Genomic DNA, 26,516 nt, shown 5'->3' with positions numbered 1-26,516 from the left:
CTGTTTGTATTACAATCTGTCTCAAGTCCATGCACATATTTACAGAATAGAACAGTAAAATCACAAAGCAACAAATAAGATGCAGCTAATAGCCCAACTGACACCATAAGTTAGACTCCCCAGCACTATTTATTCATAGATAAATAGATATTAGATATGACTGTGTGCAGAAATGTTGATGCTCATGGAACATGGATTGCTTAGACCATCCCAATTTTGGGATCACCATCCATAGTTCATACTGTGACCAACAAGGCTAGATCATCCTACAATGTTTTATTATTAACTGCCTACCTTTTTTAAAAAAAGCAAATAGTTAAAATCTATACTGAATAGGTGGATTAAGTTTTTTAAAAGATGTCTGATCATGTTTACAATAAAAATCACATTTATAGTATACTTCAGCTGCATACTCCAAATCAGTATTAAATCCACCTGAAGGATAATAATAATAATAATAATAATAATAATAATAATAATAATAATAATACCTTTATTGTCATTGTACAACCTGTGCACCATGAAATTAAACGAGCCTTCCCCCCCCCCCGCAAACACTCAGGCTCGTTGCACTCTTGTGCTTAACAACACACAACCTCGCAAGCAGCAATTTCACTACTCCAGTGATTTCTCCAAATACAAAATGACCAAATATCAACAACCAGAGTATGATTTGTATTTATTTAAAAAGCAATATATGCCATTCTATCCTTCACACAAAATTGGCATATTGGTAGATAATGTGGCCAATCAGAATCTCAACCAGGCCCTGATAAACATCTCCCCTAAGGGCAGGGAGGGGGAAGGTAATCAAACAAGATGTAAGCAGCCAGACTCTTTTGTTCCTTGATAAATATTTGCCTTTGTCTTTTGTGATAAGGTCTGCTGCCTGCATTTCAACCTCAGAAAGGCCCTGTTGTTTCTGCAGAGAAAACATTTAATTAAGATCATTGCTGATTTTGCAGCCCCCCTGTGTGCTAAAGGAAAGCCAAGAAAGCAGGTAGGAGGGATTTTTTTTTTGGGGGGGGGGGTGGAAAATCAAGCCAACCTCCTTGAGTTGTAAACAGGGAAGAACAAATGTTATGCAGGTTCCACAAGAAGGAAACACATGCCCTCCTGCTGAAAGTGCTTGGGGGGAGTTATCTCCTGGAGATCCAAAACTGCAAGGCTGTGGGAAGAGGGCAGGCAAGCAGCCTACGGAATCAGGGCTGTGGGGGAAACCAGGAATGAAAGTCGTGCATTTAAAAGGCTTCTGTGAGATACTAAGGACAAGGGGGTGGGGAATAGAAGTGCACAGATATTCTAATAAAGGTACTGGCAGTCAGTGACAAAACCATTTTTGCTCATATCTAGACATGACAGTGATTCTCTCATCATGCTATTAAAAAAGTAAGAAGCATAATGTAGAAAATGGATTTGCTGGTTTTCCCAAATTCTTAAAAGGTCAGTTCTATTTCTTTCTTTTTTACAATATCTTTCAGATTATGCCACCATGTGTAATGTACTGAATGAGAAGCATATAGGTAATTAAAATCAGTGCACATATGCCAGCTAGGGTTACTATACATCCTGATTTTCCTGGACATACAAGGAATACCACAGTCAGCAGCAGTACAGTGGTACCTTGGGTTAAGAACTTAATTCGTTCTGGAGGTCTGTTCTTAACCTGAAACTGTTCTTAACCTGAGATACCACTTTAGCTAATGGGGCCTCCCGCTGCTGCCACGCCGCCATCACACGATTTCTGTTTTCATCCTGAAGCAAAGTTCTTAACCCGAGGTACTATTTCTGGGTTAGTGGAGTCTGTAACCTGAAGCGTATGTAACCTGAAGCGTATGTAACCTGAGGTACCACTGTATCTGGAAATCAGTCAAATGTCTGGTAAAACCCAGGTGTATGTCAGCCTATTTCGGCAGTGCGGTTCCCCCCCCCCCCATAAAAATAGCTCAAAAACTGCAAATTTTTGGGCCAACGAAACAAAACTCGACCAACTTTGCCCAAAAAAGCTTAACAATTTTTTTGTCCAGATTTTCACTGTTTGATGTATGGTAATCCTATGCTAGCCTTTCAGAAACAGACTGCATATGCGATAGAAATAGAGACTCCAACATCACGGAGCTCCTTATGGATTTTAGTCACAAAAGTTAATTATTTGAATTGCTATAAATAGATTTTCAAGATGCCGTACTCAAGATTCAGTCTTAAGATTCAGAGGCCCTTTTTGTTGCATGTATTTCAGAAACAATAACCACACTGCCTTATGTCTTTCTTGCAATTTGTGTAAATTTCACAACAGAGGAAGCAATAAACAAAACCAGAGTGCAATGGGATTAAGCCAAGATTATCTCAATTGATCTTCTCCACAAGTGTAGGGAAACCAGACTCCCTTAAGAGCACTCATGATGATAATGAATAGCAAAAAATTACTCGACTAATATTACATCAGCCTAAAGTTGACAGTAAGAAATTATTATGTTGAGTGTTGGGCACACAAATGTACAAGAATGAAAGCTGAGGACTTTTGACACTGGAGAGGTACTTCCTGCAGTCTTATCTTTGCTGCAACACCAGGGCTGCTATAAACAAAGATGAATGTGAAGCTCAGGCTTAGATATCCATAAGAATTCCCTGAGATAGTCAGTGGAAACTTAAAAGATCTTTTAAAATGTAATGTATTTTCAGAACTCTCAGAAAGCAGAAGAGGAAACAAAAACAGGAGTGCAAAATAAGCTTACAGTTAAATCTAGATGTAGAGTTTGAAGCATATTTTATCACTCTGAATGCATAAGAACGCTGCACTGATACGAAATTAGTATTTAAAGACAAAATAAATCATTGCTTAAAATTAGAGAGCCTGTAGAGTGTCAAAATGTTCAAAACCAATTAATAGAAAATATCAGCATCATAGGTTGGAATAGACAGTCTCACAGTGAGTAGCATTTTCAGAAGTTTATAGAGAATGTAAAGTGAGGCAATAATTTAAAAAGAGGAATGTTTCTAAAAGAAGAGCAGGAAAAGCCGTGTTCAAGTGAACACAGGAAGGTACTGTCCATGTGTAAGACCACTGGGATACAGACAAAAGCCTTTCCCACAATACCCATGTGTCTGGATGCTCCTCTCCAGACCTTGTATGTTTTGCATGGCGGTCTGAAGAACGTTTCCAAGTATGGTCCGTTGAAACCTGATTAAGATGTGGGGATATTTCTAAGCAAATTCAAAAGGACACTTTTGACACTCTTTTCAGGCCTTTGTGTTACACACACAAAGAGCCAAAGAGGAGCCTGTACACCCTGGGATGTGGGGGGCAGAGACTACATGTGTACTCCTACCCTCATTTATGGATAAAATCTTCCCATGTTCAGGTGAACATGGCTTTGCAGAGTCTGAAACAAAGTTACTAATGCAGCCTAGAAGATTGGGGATAGTTTATATGTTCGAGTAGTACACATGAATCTAGTAATAAAACAGTTCCTCCTAGACTGTGCCAATTCAAGTGGGAGAAGTAACATGCCTCAATGTTCGTCCATTTATAAATATTTCCTACATATCCAGAGCTAGCATGTCAGGAGGAAGCGTTCAGCCTTGCCATCTCCCTTATATGCTCATTTTCTATGAGCTGGATTTTCCCCTTCCTACATCAGCAAACATTCGAGCATGTAACACAGGACCTGAAGAAGAGCCTTTCCCACTTGATTGTAAAGTTTCAAGTGGAAATGTTGGATATCAACAAAGCCATTTCATGACAATGTGAAAACATCTGGGGAACCCAGACAAGTTGTAAAATCAAAAGTGTGTGTATACACTATGAACATTAAGGGTTTGGGGGAAGAAACTAGTCTATAAGATTTAAGACTGGTTGCATCACGCATCTTTTATGTTACTCCTCATATAAGGAGTCAAGCCCTCATGTTCAACATATCTGGCATTCCATCAGGAAGATATTCAAACTAAAAAAATCTCTGATTATTCATTAGTCTTGGTTTGAGATGATTAGGTGATTTTCTTCATAGGTTAACAACTGGCTTGCCATGTAGTGATTTTAAATTGCCCAGCCAGTGATGGTCTCAGTTAATGAGGTTCAGACTGGTATGGGGGGCACAACAAGTATGTTTTCAACAGATGGGGGAAGCCTGGCAGTTTTGAATAGGGCAAGGCATGCTAATGGGTCAGGGTGCATGATCAATACAGGGGAAAAAGAAAAAGAATCAAGTCAACATACCTGGGAGTGAACCAGCATATAAAAGCCTAAGTGAGTGCCTAAAATACCTGAGACCTAGTAATTCTGCTCCAAATAAGGTTTTTCATCACAAAATAAACCTCAACAGCAATGATAGCCTGGAAAGAGGCAGGGCTTCACAGTAGTTAGAATGCTGGATTTGGAACAGAGAGGCATGGGCTTAAACCTCAATTCTCAGGGATGTTCACTGTGCGACCTTGGGCAAGTCATATATTTTCTGCTTGAGGCAGGACAGCAATTGACATACAAATAAATCCCAGTCAAAGTGCACAGGACTCAAGGCTGGCCAAGTTATTTTGGATCCTGAGGCAAAAAACACTTTCCAGAATACTTTGCTGGGAACAAATATGCCACAATAATAAATAATAATTTATTTTCTTCCATCTCATGATATCCAAAAGCCGCTGCCTAAGAGGGAAACCTCACTTTGCCTAAAAGTAGGGCCAACCCCACACACCAATCTAACTTACTTCACAGGAATGCTGTGAGGATAAAATGGGATAATTCAAGTGCATGTCACTAGGAGCTCCTTAAAGGGCTGGCACACACACACACAAATATATAATAGGTAAGTAAATAATTCAAATAAGGAACTTTGTAATTTTCTACATATTTGTCAGGAAAACATTGGGCAACGAATGCAAGTACTGCAAATATTCATTGAGTTACACAGTAATAACCGTGCTGTGCCAAAACAACTTACCATTTGTGCAGTACGCCTGATGGTTAAATAAGAACTCTGTGTTGCCAGCTACATGGTGAAAATCCCCGAAGACCTAGAAAATGAAGGTAATAAAAACCAGTTAAAAATCCACACACGTTTCTAAGCTTGATTCAAAGGTTGCTAATTTTATTGGATTTTTGTTTGGATATCTATTTTCAAGACTTCAATAAAAGGCTGGCTTTAAAGCTCAAGCGATTACTTCCATTAAAAATATCAGTGATACCACGCCTGTAAAAGCCAACATACTTAGGGCCATGAAACATTAAGTCCTTTATTTGTTCATATGCCAAGTTTTGCATTCACAACCACCCTCCAACCTCTCTGCCCTCAACCCTGACCTGATCATGCTGTGTAGAAAGAAAGAGTAATTCATTCCTCACGTTAGCCTATTCTTGGGCCTCTCTTCTAAGCAAAGATTATTCACAGTAAACAGTTATTATTTCTATACTCAAACAACATAGGATCAGAGATAATTCTAAAGTCACTACACCAATTTTCTCATTTGGCCATTATAAAAGAATATCCTGATCTGATACACAAAAACAAAATGTAGATAACGCGTGCCCCACCCCCTGCAATTTACAGAAATAAAAACTAAGCATTCAAATTATCTCATGGTAACTAACAATCATGATATGCATAATTCTGAATTTGGAATATGACTCCAAACCGATGGGATATTATTTGCAATATGTTCTTATATTCATAGCTGCAAGCATTCAAATGGTCTTATGCAAACAATAATTATATCCATATTGCCGAAAGTGGAATTCGATGACAGAATATAACATGTTTTAATATTCATTACCACAAGATGCTGTGGTAACCACCAACCTACTTAAGGGTTAGACAAATATGGCTCCTACTGGCACCAACAGGAGCATGTATCCTGTGACTTAATGCAGCCAAGGTAGTAACTGTGAGTGGGCTGGGAAACGGCTAGCTCTGCCCTTCCTGCATGCCATTAACCCAATCCTGATGGCTTTCCCCACGCCTGCTAATCTGCTGATTTTTGCATGTTCAGACCCAGAAAGCTCCCCCCTAAATAAATTCACACTTGACTCAAATTTTGGTTTTGGTTTTTGGCAGAATTTAGGCCACAAGTTTATTGATTACAGAAAGTGAATGGTTGCATAGGCTCTGGTTTGACTAGCTCCCTGCCATGCAGGTAGCGCTGACCCAGGGTTCCAGCATAGGTCAGCCAAGGGTGAACACCTGGATAAGCGGAAAGCTGGAACAGGCTATCTCTGCCACCCAAATGTCCCCCTGGACTCAGGCACAGGCACAACCCCCTCTCAGGGGTTGACCAAACCATCAAGTACCTGGATTCCTTTAACGGAATACCTTTCACATAGGGATGGCGAGAGCTTTCTCCCATCCCTATCACCTGAACCAGAACCTATCTGCAACTTTACAAGTTGTGATGATTTGCTATGCAGCAGGCGAAACCCAAATGGCACCAGCCAATCAGCCAAGTGGGGAAAGTTCCTGCCGTGCTCCTGCTCCAACGACAGATGACACACGACGGCATAGCAAGGTCAAGTGCAAAGCCCTAAAAACAGGGAGAGGTGGGCGGGTGTTCCGAATAAATGCACCGAAAGAAGAAGCTCTGGGTCACGTGCATAGGTATATATAGGTCCCTCAAACCGTTTGGACTGCGTCCCATTGGCCAGATTGCACCCAGCTACGAGGGACCTACCAATCGGGTGTTGTGGCTGACCAATCGTACCCGCCCACAACACAGGGTGTCGGTTTCCAGGTCTCACCACAATACATGCCCTCTTTAAAGGAGGACCCAATGTATTTCAACCAACTACAAGTGGTATGTTCATTGTTACATGTAGTTTGGGCCAGAGTGGAAGTTCCGCGTCAAGAAACTATGGTCCACTGAACACATAACTGTGGTGGCAAATAACTGTGGGTTCCTTTGAGGTTTGCGGGTGCAGTTTCTGGAGGCATCTGTTTGGACACTGCTTAGAATTCTGGACTGGATGAACCATTGGTTTCATCCAGGAGTGTTCTTCTTACGATGATTAAACTGATCTCTACTATGAAGCACCTTGCTGTTCTCTGAGTATTGCCACACTGTGTAACATATTCAGAATAGGGGTCAGCCATGTTAGATTCATGGGTCTCCTAATGTCTACCAGATTTGATTTGCCAAAGAGAGGTCGTGTGAGGTATGAAGAAAAGGCTGGCAGGCTAGACATGCTCTACAGACATTAAACTGTCTGCCCTTGATTTACTGAATCTCTCAAATTACAGCTTTTCATGAGATAAAAAACATACCTAACAATGTCTTTCCCTAAAAATTAAAATAAAAGAAAGCCTTGAAAAGACATGCAGAAATCAAAATAAGCAATGTAATTCATGATCATTTGTTTTTAAGGGGACTTTGAAAACAAAATACTTGGCTTGTTTGTTTTGGTTCACACTCAATGGGAAATTTGGCAGAGGGGGCATACAAAAATCCAAAGAGGAAGAAAAATCAAAGGTGGGAAAACATTTCTGCTTGCAATGGAAATTTTTATTCAGAACCAACACCTCTGCTTGCATTGTGAAGGGCCAACCGGGTTTTTTTTTATGACCCATGCAGGATGTTAGCAACAACACATAGCATTAATGATTTATATCCACAAAAGGTCATTAAGGGTGCCTCTTTGATTCTTCATTTTACTTATCCTGTCAATAAAGTGCTTTGTTAAACTCTTACGCTGGCCTCTTCAGGATAAAAGGGGCGGGAAATAACAGCAACAAAATGGGGTTGGGGGAAGGTGAGATTATACAGTATCCTAAAATAAACATACTGCGGTATCTCTAACTCGCAGTCTCCCTGTAACTGATACACAGCATTTAATGAAAGTCCAGAGATATGCTTTTGTCTTCAATTAAACCACAGCAGGATTTTGACTGGGAGGCCCTTTCACAGGATCCCACCACAATGGAAACAGGCACAGATCCTTCATTGTAAATCTTATTCTCATTCTTGAGCAAACAAAGATAATTAAAGTGGCCCATACAAGGAAAATGGCAAGGCCATAAACACAGCAGACAAGGCAAGTAATAGTCTAGCAGACAAGGCAGGTAATTAAAGTAGTTAATTTCCAAAACAAAAAAAGCAAGTCCATAAACTTGTTGGCAATTCAAAACTGTTCTTAAGAACCGTTCTTTTCTTAAAGCAAACATCAGTAAGCAGGGGAAGGGGGAAGGGAGCCATCAGAATGCCATTAGATGCTAAATGACACATCCATGAATCAGTCACCTACTTGCTCTTAAAGAGAAGCATGTAATGCCACGGAAGGACTAGAAGCCATCCCTGTATTTCCAAAATTAATGTTTAAATACAAATACAAATAAAAATAAAGAAGCAATGTATCATCAGCCTAAGTTCGTTTACAGTGCATTTTTGACATTTATGCTAGTCATTTACAATCCTAAAAGAATAGGATACAGACCATCCAAGTGTCCCCATTCTCCAGGGACAGTCCCGGATTTACAGATGCAGTCCTGGTTTCTGATTTGATCCCAGAATGTCCCGCTTTTCCTTAAGATGCTCCTGTTTTCATCGGGAAAATGTTGGAGGGTATGGGATAACCAAGATGACATGATATTTATTAAATCAAGGATGGGGAACTCTGAGCCCTTCAGATAGAGACTGCTACTCCCATAAGCTCTCTTGCTGTTCTGGCTGGGGCTAACGGGAGTTGGAGTCCGACAAACCCAGGTGAGTTCTCCCATCTCTGTCTTCCCATATATAGAGAAAAATGCAAGGTTGTTATAGCCCAGCTCCCAGCGGAGGATTTGTAGTGCCTCATCACAATCTTGAATTTCCATGAAGTCGGGAAGGGGTAGGGGAAAAGAGCAAAAGAAAAGGACGGCTACATATCAGCTGTGGTCATGGCATAGGAGCAAGAAAGGGGAGACATGGACAGGTGAAAAGCAGTGGTTTATGAAAACAAATAGGGCAGAAATTTGTGTAAAGCAGGGAAGGAGGAAACTGAGAAGAAAATGGTGGTTTAAAACAGCAGATGTGAGTAAAGTTATGCCGTTGTTTTCACCACTTGATGTAGAAGGCTGAACACATTAAGTGCGGATCAAATCCAGCGTTTTCTTTCATAATATACACCTTCTCCACCCCCTTCCCCCTCACCCAATGTTCTTAACTAATATGGGGAATATCTATTTTCTTTTTGTATGTGTGCCATGACATTCTGGCCTTGAGCTTATTGACCTTTTTGAATTCCCACCGATACTAAAAGGCACAGTCAGACTTTTCTGAAGTGATTGATACACTTCTCTTCCAATGACTGGTTCTGTTTGCACATGTTGAGAGGCTTGATACCTCGAGGGAATTTGCAGGCATATCAACTAAGACCTGCTTCACGGGTCTGTTGGAAATTGTATCTACAAGGCGATTGTCCTGCGGGGAAACCCATTAGTGTGCACAGCATTTCACATGGATACTACCAACCACTTTCCTCCACGCTGCTACAAATCTCCAAAAGATATGGTTGTGAGATTACCAAAATATATATTTAAAAATGGTAGGAGTCAGTCTGATGTTATTTTATCATGCGATTTCACTAATACGGGAAAATGCTTAACTTTTGAAAACTTCATATTAATACAAGTGGAATCTGCAGCAAAATGTTGCAGCGTGGAGTCTCAGGATCAACTGTTAAATTTGTTCACCCACCAGGCTTCCTGGTTCCCTCTCCCCAACAATTATTCAATATCCCATGGTCATTTATCACGCTCTGTCTTCACTGGGCTGTATTGGGTTTTCAGACACCTAGCCTTAGGTCCATCTTCTTTCTTTCTCTCTCTTTTCTTTCTTTCTTTCTTTCTTTCTTTCTTTTTTTGTTGTTGCTTCTCATAGAATCATCGAGGATCATCTAGTCCAACCCCCTGCAATACAGGAATATGCAGATGTCCCTTATGGGGATCAAACCTGCAACCTTGGCATTTTCAACACCGCACTCTTACCGACTGAGCTACCCACCTCTACAAACCTTGAGGTTCTACCTCGGCCTGCCAATACTTTCCTTTGGTGTACGGATGGTGCCACTGTGGCTACATAAAGATAGGCACCCAGAGAATGCTGTTAGTATGATTAGTAGCAGCTATAATTCTGTGCATAATTACAGCCATGCATTTCCTTACACAAGCTATGGGATGAGGTACAACAGAGTTCTCTCCATATTCACAACAGAAAGACCATACACCAAGGATGAAACTCCCAGCATTAAGGAGGCCCTGTCCTCCGGCTGTAGTGCAGAAGTCAAACAGTAAGCCTTGAGAAAGTAATATAGACAAGAGTTTTAAATTTATAAAATATTTTTCATATGCTGTCACTGCTTAAAACATACACATACAGTGGTACCTTGGTACTTGAACAGCTTGGCTCCCCAATAAGTCAGCTCCCGAATGCAGCAAACCCGGAGGTAAGTGTTCTTGAGTGCAGGAAGCTCCTACAGCCAATAGGAAGCCACACTTTGGTTTTCGAATGGTTTTGGGAGTCAAACAGACTCCCGGAACAGATTCAGTTCGAGAATCAAGATAGTGCAAATATTATAATACAGACTATATTGCATTTATACATGACACTGAATTAAGGAAAAAATACACCTTTTAATTTCTTGCATTGTCAATAGCTTTTACAACACTTTGGCTAAATTTGAAGACCAGATTCTCTTTAAAGAAAACAACTTGGAAAAACAGTTCAGTTGTATAACTTCCAAATAAGCCAAGAGGCAGAAAAATGGATCCAAGATGGTAAACAGATTCTGTTAATGATTTTGATTAAAAAGAAGAATTTCTTGAAAGAGCTAAATGAACAAATCACTAGGTTGAGGGGGAGAAGAATGAATGGTGTGGTATTGCAGGTGATAAATTACAGTACTTTCAACTATACTGAGGTCAGATGTGGAGAGAGGAGAACTGATTAACTAAGCCTGATATTAAATTGATTGAAAAGCAATAACTGGTCATCATAATTCATACATCTGGAAGGTACTTGAAAGGTCATATACTTCAAGGATTAGTGGTTAGTGCTGGTGACATAAACTACCAGTCCATTCATTTGGCCTTTTGTTATTTTTTCTGGAAGAATCAGCATCATGTACCTGCAAAATGGGTATAAACCCAGCAGTCCCAAATGGCAAATCACACTGATGAGATACAAAAGTTCCAGCATTGAAGAATGAGCCCTGCTATTCAATTCATTCCAAGGTAGACTCTTTAAGGCACTAACAGGAAGGATGTGAATAATAGCCTTGTGTTTTAGATCTACCCACAAAAAGGTGCTTCTGAACCAGTTCTGTTCGCAGAGGTTAATATCCAATCTCCTTATTAGTACAAAAATATGTCTGGGGTTCCTAGAGGCTAGTTTGGTGTTGTAAACCACTGGTTTATCATCATTCCAGCTGATATAGTTTTCAAATCTGAATATTGATATTGGCTGCAACATCTTCTGAGTTCTGCCGCCTGCTCAATGCAGCTTCCTGTCCAAGCTCAGTTTGAAGACCTCCAGCAAACGAGAACTCACCACTTCCTAAGGCAGTCACTTCCACTGATGCCAATGGAAGGTTTCTCGCAATGCTAATTGTCACATCGGGGGTAGGGGGTTCACCAATTTAATGACAATGGAGGGAAAACTTAAACTTCTCCCCCCAGAGAACAGCAAACCACCCCCCCACCCCCAGCATATTCAAGGACAACCTTCCCCTGCCAAGGCCTGGTGTGTGTGTGGGGGGGGGGTGTATCACAATGCGATTGTTGATCACAAAATTAAGATGATGTATACTTAGGTCCTGACAACACAAAAAAAGAGAAACATGATAAATGGTGATAATGAACTGACAAATAGCCCTTAATACCAAAAGTTAAGCTTAGTTTCTCATAGAAATGTGAAAAATAATTCCACAGTGTTATCACAACAGCACAAACAGTATACCTAAAATAGGGTTGCCATACGTCTGGAATTTCCCTGACGTATCCAGAATACTGCAGGTGGAAGCAGTGTCCGGGCAGAAATCGGCCAAAAAAAAAAAAAAATGTCCGGGAAAATCCAGACATATGGCAAGCCGGGTCAGTAGTGTCGGTTTTGCTGATTTTCCTAACAAAATTGCTCAAAGTAAGTCAAAAAACGGATTTCCACTTTTTGAATTATGGCAACCCTAGGAGATACATACAAGTCCCATCATGCAGGATTTAAGCACATAAAAACAAATGCATGCAGAAATCCAAGGTCCTAGTTTTCCAAAGCTTAATATTCTGTGAAATCAGGCCCAAATTCTTGCTTGTACTGTTTCTAAAGGAGTCGAAATTCCCAGCCAACTTTCTCTTACTGTCATCCAGCTGTTTCACCCATTCAAAAATAGGTCACAGATTTTTAAAAAATCAAATGAGAAAAACTACATAAATATTCTCTTCTCGTTACACTTCTACCAAACATTAAAAACTTTACCTTTCATGAAAGGCACAAATGGAAAAGTTTAAAGCATTATATTGTAAATACTTGAAGGAAATTAAAATTTAAGTTATAATGCTGGTTCCCAAGTCAAAATAACTTTGGTTACTGTATCCTGGGCATAGGGTGAGAGCTAAATAGTTACATTAAGGTCTTCTTACATTTGATACACACCCAGTGTAACATTTTGGCTTGTTTGTTCTGATTCCAATGCCATTATCACAAACCCTTCTTAAAACGCTCTTTGTTTTCAAAAATGATTTCCCACGTACTGGGTTTGGGGGTGTGGTTCAAAAAACACGAGTCTCACAATTCTTAGATATGCAGAACAGATTTCACTGTTGGCTAAATTATGGTCAAAGTAATTATTTTTTCACATCCCTGCCCCAGTCATACTTACATCTTTTCATTTTTTATATTTACTACTCCTTCCAGTCTCTTTTTGTTATACCCCCTTTCCCCATTCTTATATTCCATTTATTTTAATAACTTTTAACAATGTTTCTGGAACTTGGTACCAAAGGTGATAGACTACCTCTCCGTATTCAAGCCTTTAAACAGGATGTGAAAACCTTTTTGTTCACTTTTGATTTTTTATTATTTTAACTGGTCTGCTGAAATCTATGATGCTGTTTCTGTTTTGTTTACTGTAATTCTATTGTACTTTTAAATTTCTATGGGATCTGATGTCCATTTTACTGTATTCACTGCCTATTTACTATATTTATTAGATTTATTAATTTTAGTGCTTTTGTTTTATTTTCACATTACGTATTTTAAGTATTATTGTTACAGATTTGACCTATGTACACACACAGGGACTAGAAACTGAAACAAAGAGAAATGCTTTTTTTTGGGGGGGGGGAGGCTGTTTGCCTGAGTCTCTTCCAATTCCTGGATTCAACAGGATTCAATTGCTGCAAGAGCCAGACAAGTTTCTTGATAATGGCCCCCAAAGTATGGCTCATTAAGGTAACAAAGGAAATAATGTGGCTCTGTGTCAGAGGACAAGTGCATGGCCCCCCTCCCTCACCTGCAGGGGAGCTAACTTGGGCCCCCGTTTATGGCTGCCCAGTGTGTGTGATGTCATGACGTCACATGCAACGTGATGTCATGGCGTCACGCATGCCCCCGGCTTCAGAAACTGACTTCTGGTGGCACCGGAAGTCAGGTTCCAAGATCTCATGGGAACTCGGAGGTCTTGCAAGGCCTCGGAGATGCTTTCTGAGGCCTCGTGACGTTTCGGAACCCAACTTACGGTGGCAATTCTTTTCGCTCCCAGATCTCCCTATAGTTTGCGCCCCTGCTCACCTGGTTGGTGGATAGAAAGACAAAGGTCAGAGTTGAGATGTGTGAGCTAGAAGCAGGCTGCAGGCAGAAGTCTGAAAGGAAGAGAGACATGCTTGATTTCTGCTTGAATCCAAGACTGTGGCTATGGGAGAAGTAAGGCCCTCTTGGGGTGTTGATATGTGTAAATAAACCATATATCCTAAGGACACCACAGTCTTCGCTGTCTCACATTGTGAGGAAACTGAACCCTAGGTGAGTGCCTGGAAACCCTGGAATCTCGCACTGCTTGGAGATTGGGCTGGTGTGCAACAATACAGAAAAGCAAGCAAGCAGACTAACCCAAACCCAAACAAGAAGAATTATGGGTACTCACACTACCACCCCTATTTTAACTATTCAGGGGAAACAAGTAACAAAATATTCCTATATATCATGTTTGTGATCACCTTTAAGATCTTTAGGGACAAAATACTTTATGTGCATTTTTTAAAAAAGAGATGCAGTAACTTTTCTAACGTTGTGAAATTAAATTAAAAATTAGGATAAATATAATTTAAGAAATTCTACTGCTTCTTAAGTTTTCTCTTAATTAGATTTGTTTGACTTACTTAAAAACGGCTCCTTGCAATTTAAGAGTGATTTACATTTCTTTCTGTTTATCCAAGCTAGGTAATAAAATGCTCTTGCTGTTTTATATGGGTTCAGCACTTGGTATGAAGGTAATCCCAGCGAGGACACATTACGAATGAGCAAACCTGTTTCTTATCTGAGTCATGTTCTGCATGCTTTTTTACCTGTATTTCTATTCTAATCAGACATAAATGTGTATTTTTTAAAAAAATACTCTCAATACTGTCAATAATTTCTTTCCCAATGCACTTAAATCTGAAATTTGAAATGGAATCATAGAATTGTAGAGCTGAAAGAGACCCTGAGGGCCATCCAGTCCAATCTCCTGCATTGCAGGAATAAATACGTTAACACTGCCAAGATGAGTGCTATAATGATGAGGATGATACCACCCATCTGGCTAGGTAACCCCAGTAATTGAAGAATAGCAAAATCCAATAAACAGCTAAACGTCGATCCAAACATTAATCAAAGAATTTTAGGATCAGGTCATTTCATTTAGGAATTCAAAACAATCTAAGTCCCCAAGCAGATAAAAACATTTCCAAGTTTAAGAATACAGTGTCAATAACCCAAAAGGAAAGTACTTTCTATAGCAGCTTTTTGAAAAAGCAACCCTAATATCCATCCATAGCAAAATCATCTCAGTTTCCTACTTTTAACACAGAGCCACAAGGAGGGCTCAAAAGTGGGCAACCAAACAATTTGTTTGATCCATTTTCTCAGAAGGAAGCGGATTCAGGAAGTTGAAGGAGCTAACTAGACTAGCCCTTTAGACCCCTTTCCCTTTCCCCTAGTTTTTTTTTTTTTTTTTTTTTATAATAATTTTTATTACATTTTCCAGTTACACATACAGCAGAAAACAGAAAGAACATAGAAAGAAGAAAAGAAGAAAAAAATTGCAATTGAAAGTACAAAGAAACACACGAAACAAGGGTATAACTTGCTGATAAATTTTATTGCTAAGAATGCATTAGGCGGGAGATGTGGGGAAGTCCGATAGAAATTTGAAAAAAGTTGTTGAAATGGTCGGGTCTTTTTTTTTTTTTTTTTTTTTCCCCTTTCCCCTAGTTTTGAAACTTATTGTAAACTTTCTTTGTTGGTCCAGACCACAGCCAAAACATTAGGATAACAAGATAAACACAATACTATTCTAATGCTCAGTCAAAAGCAACCAGAACAAAGAGTAAATTTGTACAATAAGGAATATTGGATAACACAATGACGCACCCTATTCCAGGACTGTTTTACTTTTTAACTGAGCTCATTTTTCTAATATTTAAGTACCTTTAAATATGTTGTTGGTATTTAAAAATACACACACATAAAAGAAAGTAACCTCTTGCACAGACAACTCCCTGTCGATGAAAATGACTGCAGGGAATCTGGAATTTGAAAAACTAATATTTTCAGGCATTCTTGCCCAGATATCAGAAGCAGAACACAAGTTCATAAAAGGTCGAATAAACTTGCTGAACAGTGAAATGGCCTATCTAGTTGGAAGCAGCATCTCCGTAAAGCCAAAGTTTTATTTGTCTCATTGGCACTATCTGCTGTTACCTGGTATGCTGCTAACTTTTCTACAAGGTAACCAGCATGCTTAGAGCATCATGTTTACTGAGAAGTATACTTTGAATTTGAAAACTAAAAAACCACTGCTTCTGGGAGTCCCTTTCATACAGATTTCTCGATGCACTTAATTCTCTTCTAGAGAAGAAACTGCTTGATGGATTGGATAACGAATTCACAGTATGTTCAGAGGAGCATCTGATCACCCCAAGTAAAGCACAAGAGATGACAATGTGCCTTACATGTGACTATAAGGCACTGACCCATCTGATCGGGTTGTTATGAGGACAAAATGAGGAAGAACCATGTTTGCTACCCTGAGTTCCTTGTAGGAAAGCGGGAGGGGCTTTAAATTTAAAAATAAAAATAAAATCCACTGACAAATGTGTTATGTGCTGCCAATGATTCACACTGGAATACTGAATAATCATTTTCCATGTATACCTTTGTTCACTCTGGAACACGCACACTATACCACTATGTGAAAAACTTAAGAAACTGATGCACCGCTGTTTCCAAAGTCACCTAGGAGCTTTTGACTTTGAGTACTAAAAATAGTAATAATAATTATAGCATAATATTAATAAGGTAAAGGTAAGGTAAAGGACCCCTAGACAGTTAAGTCCCGTCAAAGGTGACTATGGGGTTGCGGCGCTCATCTCGCTTTCAGGCTGAGGGAGCTGGCGTTTGTCCACAGACAATAATATTAATAATATTAATAATGTTCACAGCTACATAATTATGCATCTTATTGCCCAACCTAATTTTGAGACTCTGAATTTTAAAAGAATTTAGGATACCCTAAATTAGATTTGCAGTGAACATTTGAGTATGTCAAAATATAATGTAATAAACTAGGTGCTAAATGAAAGACAAAATCTTTAATTATTTATTGAGATTAGTCAGCAGCTTGACCATCCACTATTTACTCTCTATACAGATTTATAAGCTACAAGCCTGTATACCCTTTATACATAAGATGTCATAGCCCTTTTCAGATGGCAACCAAACTAAATTAATCAGATGACAAGCAGACAGAACGGAAATACAAGTGTCAGGATTGCACTCACTAGCCCCCAACCTTCAGAAGTTCAACCAAACTTATGCTTTTAGACTGTCTATGCAATCTACACTCTACAAATTTCAAAGACATTGAATTACACAGACAGATCTCACGCACATACAATTTCCCCTGTGTACAGACTCTGGGCACTGGTTAGAACAATCATGGAGAGGCCAATTCCAGACCCTCTAAGTGTCCCTTTTTCCAGATTTACAGAAGCTGTCCCAACTTCTGATTTGATCTTGGAATGTCCCGCATTTCCTTAGGATGTCTCCATTTTCATCAGAGAAATGTGGCAGGGTATGGAACTATACAACCTTTAGAAGACATCTGAAGGCAGCCCTGTATGGGGAAGTTTTGTAATGTTAAATGTTTTATTATGTTTTTATACTTATTGGAAGCTGTCTAGAGTGGCTGGGGCAACCCAGTCAGATGGGCATGGTATAAATAGTAAAATTATTGTTTTTTTTATTATTATTATTATTGAATAGGACAGCCCTAGGGTATGCAATTACCCTTCTCCAGCCATTTATTCAACACTTGGTTTTCATTCCTTAAGAATACTCCTTTGCGCCTCAAGGCTCCCCAAAACCACTCCCCAGAATAAAGACGACACAGTAATAAGGTTAATGTTAATGGGCGTAATTTAGGCCACAACTTTATTGATTACAGAATGTATTGGCTTACACATTGGCAAACAAGACTATATCTGACTTCCGGCCCGCTTTACTGGAAGTCTGCTAAGGGTAAACCCCAAAGGGTTGTCCCACCCACGCCGAAGTTGGAGGAAGTGTGCCTAGGAGGCCAGAGTGCAACACACACACACACACACACCCCCGCTGTGAAGCGGAAGTGACTTTAATTATTCAAGAGGCATGTTCCTAAACCATTAAATACTACAAGGCAGTACCCTACCCAGCCCACAATTGTTCTGAAAATTTACTCCTGAATTTTAACTGCCAGGATGGACCTACTGAAAGAGGAAAAGCCATGCTTTAGTACCCCAGAAGTTGGAAGGTAGGGTAGGTCCTGGAGAAAACAGCACCTATTAGTATCAAGTATTCATCAACTATGTTATCTGATGCTATACAGTATATGAGACAAGACATGATCTCCCCTGAATGGCTTACAGTCTGTAAACACAATTTCAAGGAAAGATATCCTGTTCCACAATCAAATAATGGAACTGTCTGGAGAGGTAGATACACAGAACTGAAATAGAAGATAACTGAAGTTGGCTTCCTAAAACAAATGAATTTTAAAGCACAGCATTTGTAATTGGATACAGAAGAAAGGGCAAGTATTTTCTTGAGCATGCAGTGCCTTTCAGCCATAAGCAGTGAATTCTGTCTCTGCACTGATTTTGTAACAACTAAAAATCTGAACTGTTCTGACTTGAAAATACCTCTAGTGTCTTCTGACTTGAGAGTGCCATCACACTGAACCGCTAAATGATTTCTTTACTTGGGCTGAGAATTAAAGTAAACTTAATAGCCAGCAATACTGTTTAGTATTTGTAATATTTCTGAGTGCCCAAAGGCCTTCACAATCATTATCTTGTGATCCCTAAAACAACCTTGTGAGTTAAGTATTGTTATCTCCACACCATAGCTAAGGCTGAGAGGGCCTCTTGTCTAAGACAAACTAGTGGTTTTATGGCAGAGGGGAGAACCAAACATGACACTTTCTGATATCTTGTTCAGCCTGACAAATTGTTTTTATTTATTAAATTTCTATACCACCCTTCATCTGAAGCCTACAAGGCAGTTTACAGTATAAAACAAATGGTTTCTGAAGACCAAACTTAACAATATATGAAATGTATGAATGTATTTTTCACATTATATTGCACAATGGGTGTGTAATCAAGACTGGATGTGGATCAAGACCGAGGATGTGGACAGGCTGCTTGGATGAGTGAAACCAACCACCTGTCTCCTTGATCCTTGCCCATCCTGGCTAATAAAAGCAAGCCAGGAAGGGCTGGGTGATGGGCTCTGCGGGGTGGTGAATGCTTCCCCCTGCGAGGGAGCCTTCCCAAACCCACTGAAAGAGGCGGTCATTAAACCGCTTCTTAAAAAAACATATTTAAACCCGGCCAATATGGCCAACTATCGCCCAGTCTCAAATCTTCCATTCTTGGGCAAGGTGATTGAGCGGGTGGTTGCTGAACAACTCCAGGCACGCCTGGAGGATGCAGAACATTTGGATCCCTTCCAATCAGGATTCAGGCCTTACCATGGAACTAAAACTGCCTAGGTCGTGCTGGTTGATGATCTCCGGCGGGCTAGGGACAAAGGTGAGAGTTGTTTCCCAGTTCTGCTGGATCTCTCAGCGGCCTTTGATACCATTGACCATAACATCCTTCTGGACTGGCTAGAGGGGCTGGGAGCCGGGGGCACTGTCATACAGTGGTTCCGCTCCTTCCTCCTGGGCCGTGTCCAGAAAGTGGTGTTGGGGGATGAGTGTTCAGACCCCAGAGATCCACTGGGTTCCTACTGTGCACTCTTCCAGTTGTCTTGAAGTAGTGATGGCCACCAACTCTGATGGCTTTAAAAGAGGATTAGAAAAAATCACGGAGCATAACGTTATCAATGATTAGTAGCCATGATGGCTATGTTCTACCTTCACTATTGGAAGCAGTTTGCCAGAAGAGTGCCGCACCATGAAAGTCCTCCTTTCAGGTTTCCTATGGGCATCTGGTTGGCTGCAGTGAGAACATGATGCTGGACTAGATGGGCCACTGGCCTGATCTAGCAAGCTACCCTTGTGTTCTTCATTTCAATGAGCTTCCGAAAACAGTCTGTTCTGCTTTTAACTGATATACCATTTAAAGTGCTGCAGTTTTGCTACTTTTCAGTTTAGTTTTCTCCCCCTTTAACTTTTACTTGGGGTTTTCCCCCTTAAGCCTTCCCCCTACTTTTTCTGGCTGCTTTCAAAAGAAAAGTGGAGTACATATAAAAATAATAATGATGAGAACAACAAATCAAGTTTAAATGTTACCCAACACAAGCAACAAAACAAATAATGTATTGGGAAAAATACCTCCCAAATCTTTATTATTCATTCTCAAGCAGATGGATCCAATAATGTGGATAAATATGTTTATATACAGGAAATGGAAGCAAGTGCAGTTTGCTTGAGAGAAAGAAAAAAAATCTGCAGTCCATACACATGAAACAAATTATATGTTGGTGCTTTTGCCTAAATTTTAGAGACCTGCCATTCAAAGTTATTAGCTGATGATATCTAACATCATTTATACAAATATAAACTCCAAATGGACTTAAACAGGTGGTGCTAGAAAGGGTGCAATCAGAAAAGTACTTATTTCCATTTATGGTGTGTACCTGTGAAAAAGTACAATACTTCTGGCATTTAGTTTTGAAACTGTGGATCCTCTTATCCCAGAGGACTTAATGGTACTTTTGTGAAATAATTTTGAAAATGTTTACCTGCCTGTAAGTATTTATTTGTGACATTAAATAAGTGCTGTTCTGGCTGTTTAATTGAATGCTAATGGCATCTCTTCTGAAGTGCAAGTGAAGTCAAGTTAGGCACCTTTTTAAACAGAAAAATTAGCATCTCAAATTTTAGTGAGTTTAGGAGACAAGTGTAACACAGTCACATTTATCAGCATTTAGCGTGTTCTGTAACACACACATATGAAAGATTTAGAAATATCTGTAACTGTATATCCTACAGGTTACATTAATTATCTGTATTTGTTATACATTTGAATGTGTTAAAACATAACGTGGGACCTGTTTACGTGATTTAGTACACACAGATGCTTTTAAACACCTCTTTTGTTTTATAGTGTTTAATAACTTTTCCTGTCTTTGTGTGCTGGTGAATACAGATTCCTCATGGCTACAGCTGGACACATGTGTTTGAGGAAGCTCTATTCCTTCAATATCCCTCAAATGAGTTAGAATTCAAAACAAGGAAAGTGCGCCTTGTCCTCACTCAGTGTGTGTATCTTACTTTTCCCCTATATTTGTAGACATTCAATAAATAGTAGAAGAGCTATTTCAAGAGATAATTGTGACAGAAAAGAGAATCACAACAAAATTGGACAAAAAGTCACCTAAACAGCAGAGCTGGGCACGACTTACTGACACATTCAATTTATGAGAATCAGAAAATAGAGGGCAATCGGTAACCTGGTATGGACAGAATTATGTTAAAATCTTTGCTGCAGTTAGGAAAGGGTGTGTTATGCCAGGCTTCCTCAAACTCAGCCCTCCAGATGTTTTGAGACTACAATTCCCATCATCCCTGACCACTGGTCCTGCTAGCTAGGGATCATGGGAGTTATAGGCCAAAAACATCTGGAGGGCTGAGTTTGAGGAAGCCTGTGTTATGCTGTGCTAGCACAACACACTATTCACTGTTACAGTAACAAAGTTGGGTGGCTGTTAAAATTGCTAATTCTTACTAATCTCGCTTCCCAGGGCCCAAAGCCCAGTTGCTATGCCTCTCTAACTCTTATGAGGCCTGTTGGAAGTAAAACTGATAGATTATAAATATGTTTTTGATTAAAGGAATATACATTTTTATGTATTTAAAAATATTTCAAATGCTCTTCATCAAAAGATTCTTGGGCAGTGTAAATAAAAATAATTCACAGAACATATAGATTAAAACCAACGAATAAGCATAAGAAACAAGGCAAAACTAAAAACCCAAAAGCTAAACCCAAAACTGTCCCAATATTATACAGACTACAATAATCTACAAAACTGTGGGGCAAATAGGAAGGTCTTCAGCTGGTGTCAAAAAAACAGACATGCCTTCTTAGGGAGGACATTCCAAAGTCGAGTTGCCACCTCAGAAAACTCTTGCTGTCACTTATAGGAGAGGTGTTTCAGCCATCTTTTCTCTTTGGCATAAAATTTGCCCAATGAGTTACATTCAACAATGTTATGGAACTCCATTTCCTAATCATCCAACCTCTAGTCTCTCAACATTAGGTTCCTCCAGAAGAAGAGGCAGTAGCCATACCCTCAAGAACTGTTAACTGGGTAAAAAGTTGGGTTTTTCCCAACAGCATAATGCCACACAAGTCTACCCAGAAGCCCCCTCCCCTGAGTGCAGGTGTGCTTACTTTTAGTTAAGACTGCCACCCAAGCACCTATATTGGGTGTGGGAAACCTTAGGCCCTTCTGATGTTGCTGAACTACAACTCCCATCATCCCTGGCCTTTGTTATAGTTCAGTAACATCAGGAGGACCAAAGTTTTCCCTTTCCCTGGCCTAGTCTTTAGGACGTAAGTGCTTATTTGAGGACTGATAGCTAACAAAAAGGCACCATTATTAATGTTTAACAAGGGCACCTTATGGTAATATTTCATTTTCATACTTGAATCAAAGTATTAGCTTTGGCATTGTTCCTCATGTTTCTGAATGGGGGGGGGGGGTAGTTACCCATCCAAATGACTTAATTTAGACATAGATTATCTTGGAGGAAGTTTGAGCCAGTATGTGTTGGGGAAACAATAATCGCTATATATTGAAACCTATAGTCTTTTGGCTACCTGCCATTCTGACTTAAGGGTTTCCTACAAGTTCAGAAATCCATCTCAGTCCTTTGTAATACATATTATCTAGAAACCACACATTTAAAAGAATGTGGTAAAGACAGTTACATCCCATGACTTTCATAACAAAATTGTACTGTGCATATGTGAGAGAGTACCTTGTCCGCTATAGCTTATCAAGATCTTTATGCTTTCCTGAAAGCAGCTAAAGGGGTCCAAGTAAAAAAATGAGTAACAACGATACGTAGCAAAGCATTACAGAAACACAATGCCATAGCCCTGAAGAGCAAAACATAATTCCTTTCATGACACCATCAGGTTATAGTACAGATATTAAGAGTCTGTGAGGTAATGATGAATTTAGGAACTTCCAGGTGGCTGATGGTGTGATAGACCCTTTCATGGCAGACATTTTGCACAGTCATTTAATCAAATGATAAATGCAGTTGCCACATGATTGCAGCAAGGTTCATCATAAATCTGGAGAAAGTTTAGACAGTTTTTGTACCAATCAGAGCTGCACTTACCCAGGAACAAGCTGAATGACTCCAGGGAGGTGCCCTTTGGACAAGGCAAATGCTTGAGCAGTGACAGTATGACATGCGAAAGTGGTGGTTTGCAAATTCTGTATTTTGGTTGTACATTAGCACACAGTTGGCATTAAAAGTACCTGCAGATTTGCACCAGTTTTAGGTGCCCCTTCCATGCTGCCCCACCATTCTGGGAACTTCTTGCATGTGGTGCAATCATTTATTTATTTTTAAAAAACACCTTAATGGGGGGGGGGACAAAGAGGTATGCTACTGCCACTGCTAATAGCCCCTTCCACAATAAACTGTTCAAGAATTTTTACTCTGACTAGTGAAAATTCCATGAAATGTCCTCCCAGTTTCTCTCCCAAATGTAACAGGCATCCGGATTCCCAAGTAAGCAGATAATTCCACCAGAAAGATCCATGTGATGCCCACATTGTCACCTTGTTCACACACGTATTCACTGTGGGATTGCATCTCGTGGAAGCAGCTTTGAGGTTGCTGGGAGAATGTGGGGCCAAAGGCAATGATACTCAAATTTATTCAGGAAATTTGAAAAATGAATCTCTTGGCCCCAATATAAGGAGTATAATTAGCATTCATAGGTTCTCAGCTGCTCTTCATTCTCAGTCCTGAACACTCTTCTTTATAGTGGGTCCTAAGAAGTTTTGGTGGCTATTTTTATTTATTTTTTTACACTCCCTACCAGGCTCTTTAAATGAGACTTTTGAGGTTGGAGAAGCACTTTAGAAATTGTTTTCTCCCCACTTTGTCACAATGAAGTGGGAGGAAACTTATGTTCAGCGTAAGTACCTGAAATGGCTGCTGGTATTCTTTGCTTCACATTTCCCCTCTCAATCTCTGATTCAAAACGTGCTCTGAAAACACTAAAAGGAAAATAACCCATAAAGGACATTGTGCTGGAATTCAAGCTATGCTTTCCCTCTGTCTAGCAGAAGAGTCTGCTTAGGTCTCAGCCCACAAAGGAAGACGATAATCCCGCTAATGATGGGAACATAAGGAATAAAGCTTGGTCAGAAATTTGCTATAGTTTTCAACCACTCCTTGGAGTCTTTCCCCAGACTGGAATCATTTAAAGCAATCAGTGCCCCTCCCCCACCCTATATATACTATCTGGACTGGGGGACATCTTGGAAGCCTTTAAGTTTAAACAAGAAGCTTGAGAATAGCTCCAGCAGGTGAACAACAAGAGACCTGTACGTTTAGAGGGCTTCTGCTAATGGCTGTTTTGCAAAACAACAATGACCAGCATAAACACTTTTATCTCTTATAGGTATATTCTGAAACAAAAAGAATATTCCTCACAATATATTGCAAACCTATAATATTTTCCTTTATTAATAAGGCATCCAGCCAACTGCTTTAATTCTATGGCAATATTGCTGTACTTATTTGTTTTCCTCTAACAAAGCTGGAAATATTTTATAGCTTTAATATTTCTTTAGCACTTTTTTACATTCTCCATCACAGACGAGTAAAAGCCTATAAATTTAAATTAAAGGGAGTTGCAGTTAAGTTGGTTAAGCACTTTGAGTTTGTTTGCTTTTAAAATAGAAAGGATTTTAAATTAATATTACACACACAGTAATTTTGGCATGCACGAATGATTTATTACTCTAAATTTTACCACTCAGCAGTTTTTGCATACATATTTCTTAGCTCCCTGTCATCTCGTAACATTTAATGCAGTTGTCTTTTTAATAAACCTGTTTTTTTCAGACCAGATCCCCTCTCATCCTATTATTAGATTGTATTTATTACCAATGTATTAAGTGGCAACATTAGCAAATATTTAGGGCAGGACCTCTTCTACATCTGTCAAATAGATTTATACTGAAAGCTTTAAGACCTTTTCCTCCCCACACCACCCCCAAAAAAGTTGCTTGAGTGATATCATAAACAAAATACAGCAAGATATGCAAAATCACATGTGCTAAATATTCTCTCTTAGCAAAAAATGAAGTGGTTTTGGTTGTGCATCTTGGAACAAAGGAACTCAAAAAGTTGTGATTACACTTGAGTTCTTAAAGGCATGAAGGACAAAAGAAAACTAAAAACCAACTGTCAATGGTACAAGCCGCATGGGTAACGAAAAAGGTAGAACTTGGATTCAGAGACAGTTTGGAACAAGAGGGAGAGGAAGGGTGCTCCCTCCTCCTTGTTTCTTCTTGAAAAATAAAGGGCTCAGAAATGAGCCTTACTGGCAGGCAGATAACTTGCAGGCCCTGACCCTTTGACTCACCAGGAATTCAAACACAAAGCTCTTTTCATAGTGACTGTCCTATACATTCTCAAGATAAGGCGGCAAAATAAGTCCTAGCAGAGGACTGCACAAAGCAGAGACTATGTAAACTGCTGCTCAGTCTAGATTGTTGTTTCTTTTCTCAGCAGATGTTGATGTACACCTGGGAGTGTTTATGCATCTACTCCCACCACCCACCCTGCAACACACACACACACACACACACACACACACACACCTCATTTGCTTCTGAACAATAAACTGCATGCTGATAATTTAGGAATCATATTCGCTCTGTGTGTGTGTGTGTGTGTGTGTTCAGTAATGTGCAAGAATGAAGGCAGACATTGTACAGTTCAGAAACAAATCTTTCAGCAAGATCAACTCTTCATCCTCACCCACCCTTCAAAAAAATTCATGCACACTCAGAAAAGTGGGTACATTTAAAAACCAAGTTTTCAAATATTGACTCACCGTCAGAAAGCAACAGTTGCCTGGAGTTACTGGGTACTTTCTGCCCTGCTCCATTGCACATTTCCCCAAAGGCTGTCCGTAGCTTAATAGCTCAAAGCTGCCACACAGAGGCCCCTTCAGTGAGATGGCTTATTTGCCTGTCAGCCTGAATCCCAGTTTCTGCACTGTGCGGCAGTGCACTTTGCTGAAATCTTAGTATCCTTTCCACAAACTTCTGCAGTTTCCCGGAGTACGGAGCTGCCTCTCGGCAAGCTCCTTAAATACTTAAATCGCTTTTCCATTGCAGGGATAAAAGCTTAAAGATGTTAGCATGCTAGTTTAAAAGTTCTTTAGCAAGTAGTGGGTGGAGAGAACGCTGTTCAGAACAAGGAAACTGCGCATAATCAGAACTTGGAGAACTTCCTCCCTTCTTCCCTCCTCCCCCAACCCCAGCTCAGCTAAGCTGCCACTGCTCCTTCATAGAAGTTAGGAATGTAAAGGGAGGACTCAAAGAGGCCCAGTCAGACAAACCTTTCTCAATCAATTAGCTTGCAACCATTACTTGTGACCCAGGGTCATACAGCATAAGTGTGTGGGGTGTGCCTTGAGGAGGACCAAAGCTGCTTATTAAAACTTACATAACCCAAAGTGTTCTAAAAAAGAAAATCAAATACAACTTGCAAGCTGGAGGGGGGAGGTGATTTCCCAATACTGCAATTCCACAGGAAGCACACACAATTT

The 26,516-nt window shown here is 39.8% G+C and overlaps 1 protein-coding gene across 3 annotated transcripts in view; it reads right to left on the bottom strand.

The window, feature by feature from the left end:
* Nucleotides 1-26,516, bottom strand: part of USP25 (ubiquitin specific peptidase 25) — a 306,082-nt gene that overhangs the window by 136,414 nt on the left and 143,152 nt on the right. For all 3 annotated transcript variants that reach the window (XM_028726941.2, XM_028726942.2, XM_028726943.2), the window contains one exon: nucleotides 4,941-5,013. The gene's annotated coding sequence lies outside the window, so the exon portion shown is untranslated. The remainder of the gene's footprint in view (nucleotides 1-4,940; nucleotides 5,014-26,516) is intronic.

This window comes from Podarcis muralis, chromosome 4 (genome assembly GCF_964188315.1).
Source record: "Podarcis muralis chromosome 4, rPodMur119.hap1.1, whole genome shotgun sequence".
Classification (NCBI taxonomy): Eukaryota; Metazoa; Chordata; class Lepidosauria; order Squamata; family Lacertidae; genus Podarcis; species Podarcis muralis.
Note: the sequence above shows the minus strand (reverse complement) of the source record. Positions and strands in the feature narration are given on the sequence as shown.